This window comes from Colius striatus, chromosome 3 (genome assembly GCF_028858725.1).
Source record: "Colius striatus isolate bColStr4 chromosome 3, bColStr4.1.hap1, whole genome shotgun sequence".
Lineage (NCBI taxonomy): Eukaryota > Metazoa > Chordata > Aves > Coliiformes > Coliidae > Colius > Colius striatus.
In genome coordinates, this window is record NC_084761.1 from 60,467,470 (window position 1) to 60,473,119 (window position 5,650).

Sequence of the window (5,650 nt, forward strand, 5' to 3'; positions counted from 1 at the left end):
AACCAAATCAACCCGAAGTGTTGCCAGTGGGCAGACGTGCGCGGCTCGGAGCCATTGAGAGCTGAGCATCCACGTTATTTTTGAAAAGGAGCACAGAAAGCTTATTCTGCCCTGCAGATGCTGAAGTTCTTCCTCCAAGATTTTCTTTTTGATCTGTTTGTTGTCAAACGAAGTAATTAGTAAAAGTAATAACACTCTCTGGCTCTGTGCCTTCAGGTAGCAGAGGCACCTCGGCTGTAACCTTGGCATTTTCAGAAAGTCTCCAACTGATCTTCCTCCTCCATCTGTACTGGGCCTTCCAGGGAGGTTAAAAGTTGAGTTCGATGTTCTTCAGTTGTGAAGTGGAGGTGGAGGGGGGGCGGGAGGGTTATGTCGTCGTTTTTGTCCGTTGAACGGTTGGTTCCAGTGACTTAGCGCCTGCAGGCAGGGGCAGAGCGGCGGTGGCTACCGGCGGCCCCCACACGCCCTCCCTATCTGCGTGTCCATTCCCCTCCACGGTGGGAGCTAGATGCATGGGGGAACACCGCCAGAGACGGCAGTAAAAGCACCTGCCCCGGTTTTGGGAAGGCTCCTTTCTTGTCAGTGAACATGGACTGCGCAGAGTTCACCAGGTGGGCCCCTGGATATTAATACTCTCTTAAATGTTTCCATTACGAAAAAAAAATGAAGAAAGCGAAGACGCCTGTCATTTATGAACTTTTTGCTTTTTTCGCCGACATGGTTGTTAACTTTATACGTGCAAACGAACAGCAAAGATTGAGGTATGACACCGTAAAGATACATAAATGAACACACAATTATAGCATGAGCGGAATAATTAAAAACAGCACTTTCCTTGAAAAAAGAGGCTGAAGAAGTGGTTACCAGATTCATCAGAGTAAAACCTGCCTGCTATTTTTAAATATTTAAATCCTTTTGTCAGGATTGTGGTTTTATTCTTAATGATGAAATATAGAGATTTTGCTTGTCGATGGTGAAAAAAAACCAAAAAACAACCCAAAACCTAAACAAACCCCTAAAAGTTGTTCTCCAGTTTCCTACTTCTGAAATTAAAAAAAACCCAGAGCACATCAGCATTTTTGAGTTTTATTTTGCTTTCACTATTCAACGTTGAGACATCTCAGACCACTGCAAGTTGGAAAGCACATTTGAAAACAATAGCGTCACAGTACGACAAAGGTCTGGCCAGCATTAATATAGCGTTTGGAAAACAGTTGGCAGTTGTGAGGATTCTCCCCGTTCGCTTCTTAAATTCTTTTAAATTCTTTTAAAAATAAACTCCTTCAGAAAGAAATGAAATCCCCTATCTCAGTTACTCAAGTTAGAGTACCCTCTTCCCTTCCACTTGCAGCCAGCAAGAAGAAGTAAATTGAAGGATCATTCAATTCTTTTCATTCTAATCACTTTAATCCCCTTTATACTAGGAGCAAATGATGATAATGCGATCCACATGGAAAAGACCTCCCCGCGGGGGGGGGCGGGGGTTGATGGTGGTGTTAGGGCAGGAGGATCGTCCCGGCCCTGTGCTCTGGCAGGTGGAGCTCGGCGGGGTGGGGTGGGGTGGGGTGGGGTGGGGTGGGGTGGGGCTCGGCTCGGCTCGGCTCGGCTCGGCTCGGCTCGGCTCGGCTCGGCTCGGCTCGGCTCGGCTCGGCTCGGCTCGGCGCTTTTTATTGTTTTATTTTTGCTCCAAGTAACTCGACTGTAAAGTAACCCGATTGTCACCCTGTGGTGACAGGGTACCCTCCTGAAACAGCAGAGGAAAAAACAAAGCTCCGCTCTCTCAGCTCCCGCCTTGGCGGAGCCGGAGCGAGGACAAGCTGATTAATTTTCTCGGGTCGCCTTCGCAATCCCCGAGGGCAGCTTCTCTCTGCCGCGATCCACAGCCGGCGTTTCCCCAAATCCCTCCTGCAGGGGCTCCGCTGAAGCCCGGGGAGGAGGGGCGGGAGGAGGAAGAAGAAGGGTAGCTCGTCGGGGGTATTAGTTGTAACCGCCGCCGTAATCACACTGCTGTCTGGGGCTGCAGACATAGAGAAAACAGCGAGATCACCGGGATCTTGCTTTTCTTTGGGTGTTCACAGATATCTGTACGAGTATGGGACCTGCCGGTTTCTATAAACATCTTCCGAGACGCAGTCAATCAATCTTACTGGCAAGCAGGCAAAGCAGGAGCCTAGGATATATGCAAGGCATAAATATATACACATAAACCCTGTCAACTTTGTAGTATTTATGTCTCTTGCATTTTTTTCTTTTTTCTTTCTTTCTTTTTTTTTCTAGAAGCCATTCTAAGAGAAACTATCTATGAAGACCCCAAGAAAATTAGGAAATCCCAGTGAAAGAGTAGGAGATATTGTTAGGAAGTTGTGTTGCATTATTTGCTTTAATACCAGCAAGGGAAATGACAGAAAAGAGAAAAAAAGTGTCTAAGTAAACTGAAGACTTAAAATTCCAATTATACTTTCAGTCAAGGACACAATTTCAAGAATATATGTCTGAAAAAACCACAAAATTTGGTCATTTTAAAATAGGGTACAACAGATAAATCTGGAAAAGACATCAGTTTGTCAGATTTTCTAGTCAATCAAGTATTCTTTACATTTCAGTAATTTCTAGTCTTTAATTTGAAACATATTTCTGTTCAGGGATATGTCCTTGGAAGTGCACTGTATTTTTTTTAATGATCTTTAGTTAATAAGAGCTATGCACAACACAGAATTTGTGCCCTCTGACACCAAGATTTTTGCTTGCAGAAGGACATATGAACAAAGAATCCATTGCACAAAGCACACAACAGATCTTAAGTATCCCAGTAATGCAGAGAGACTAGTTACATATCAAAGTAGGAGAAAATCAAATTTCAGGACTTAAAAGAGAAGGCTGGATTCTGGTGTAAACAGGCATTTCACTGAAACAGAGAAGTGGCCGGTGCTGCAGAAAAAGGGAGTTGCTGTTCTTACGTTGCCATGATCCAAAACCATGTCTCCTTCCTCTGGACAGTGAGCATCAAAGAAAGACCTGGTCTGCTTCAGCGTGATAGGGGGCTGATGCTCAGAGAGCAAAAACTGTGCTTTGGAAGAGAGTATCAAGGAGAGCTTTTCCCAACTGGTGAAAGCTGCCCAACAAGCTTGTGTAATTGGGGACCACAGTGACTACAATGGGGAGCTATGGTCAAGTGTATTTTTCTTTTGCTGCAAGTACTGCATTTGTTGTACAAGTTTTCCTGCCAAGAATAAACTTAATATTGAAGTCACTCACTCCATTGTTGTCATCTGTTAAATCATATAAAAACCCTGAGTCAAATACTACTCATGTCAGAGAAGAGGGTTTTGATGCTGCCCTTCCAAGCTGGTTGTATCTTACAGACATAAGTAGTTTATTTCATTGGCTTCTCGGAAACCTAAAATCATGTGTTTAAAGATGTGCATCATCATCAGAACATGGATTGAGTTATTCATCTGCTGACATCTAAGACTCTCCCTGTAAGCCCTTGTGTTTAAAATGGATTGGATCACTCTCTTGCTTAAAGGCCATTTTCATTTTATATAACAATTTATACTTATTGTCATGTGAGAGCTTCAACAGTCAAAGCTTTATTCTTGTGAACCTGATGTATTGTTTTCCATAGTAACATATTATGGAGTCCTTTCACAGAAACTTGTCTTGATCTGTGGTATGTAAGATTAAAACAATGAGATAAAAATACTGACAGTTTCCAGTTAAAATAGTACATGAAATAATAATTAAAATAGTATGTAAAGACTGTACATATTTAATAAATTGGAAACACCAATTTAATGTTCTGACTTTCTGGGATGCTAATTCCAATGTGACTCTTCTGTTCTCAGATATCAGTGGATCAGTTTGGGCTCACATGAAGTTCATAATCTTTGTTCATATAATTTTTTTTGCAACTGCAGGAATGGCATTTTAATGTTATGGAAAAACTGTGAGAGCTCACATTTTTTTACCTTCAAAGATTAACAGTCTTTCTTTCCCCTTTTTTTTTCTCTCCCCAAGATAAAGGATTGTTAAGAATTATATATATATATTTTAATGAAGAAAGTTAAAAAAGGATGAAGAGAGAGTATACAATAGATATATATGACAGTAAAAAAACCTCACCTGCGCACTCCTGCTGGCATCTCTATCCTTTGAGCATACATTCTAAACTTTGTCATATGGCAGGTGACAAATCAGGAAGATCTCACTTCTGAAGACAATGCTGTTGACTCACCAAAGCCTGTGAGAAGTGCCTGCCAGAGCAGACAGATTGCTGTTCATCAGTCTATGGACACACAAATTGTTTGCTAGACTATGTGGTACACCTGTAGCCTGAGAATTTGCTACAAAAGGGGGGAAACCAAAAGGGCACTTTAATTATTGCTTGAGAAAATTTGATTTTAGTTAACTAAAATTGAGACATATTTTCTTTTAGAACAATATTTTGCTATGCCTGTATAGGTGAGACTCTGCCATTTATTTTACGGCTCTCCTGTGCATCATGGGCATTGAATTTTATTATTTCTCTTTCTCTGAGGCTAAATTATTTTTTTGACTAAAGCATTATTGTATGAAGTAGCAGTATTACTGGCACTACTTGTAGTGAGCATGATATCTCCAGAGAGACAAGCTATTTTTATTTCTCTTCTTTATTGAGGTTATCCAAAAAGATTTGAGAATACTGTGATGATGTGATAATTGATAATTGACATTTATCAGCTGAGACATGGGTGTGTCAGAAGGTGAGGCATTAAAAATATTTCTAAATCTTGGCTTCTTCCAAACTGTAATAACATCCTGAGTATTCTCCTGTGATTTTACTGACTTGCTTTTGACAGTGGTGGAGCCAAATTTTTACTAAGGTGTATCTTGTTAGTTGTGTTGTAAGGATGACGCAGGTAAGACTCTCCAAGTGTTATGTCATATTCTATGTAAAATTGTGCTTAGTTCAAGTATGTAGTGAACAACTGCTAAAATAGGCTAAAGATTGTTAATCAGCATCTGTGGAATTTGGGAATAATTATTAAATGGAAGTTGCTGCCATGGGCTTCTCTGTCTAACAGCTGTACTTAAAAACATCGACAAACACTGACAGTACATCTTAACTGCTAATATGTTTAATTTCTGTTATTTAACCACTGTCAATACGTTACAGACAACACTCTATATTTCAAAAATAAAAAGTTTACACACAGTCCATTTACTAATTTGGGGGCAAGAGAAGTGTGGGCTGCAAAGGAAGACTGCTCAGCCTCACTGCAGATGGCTGTGGAGAGGAGCAGACGTTGGACAGGGCAGGGAGGCTACTATGTGACCACAGGAAAGAGGGAGGATGAGGTATGAAAATGGCTGAGACTAGATTATCTCCTTACAGAAACCACTAATCTCATATTTAAAACTTGCCTCAATTTGCATAAAACCTAACAAGAGCTTACTTTAAATGAAACCTTTAATGAAAAGTCTTAGCGAAGAAAATGTCTTTTCTCCCCTTTTACTAATTTGTGTTTTTGGAACCAGAATATAAATCTCAATTTAACAATTTAATATTACTAAATATTACCCATTTAAAAGAATTCTCAACACATTTCAGCATCATCAATTTTAAATAAAATCTACTTTATACAGAAAGTCAGCCCAGTGTCTATCTATG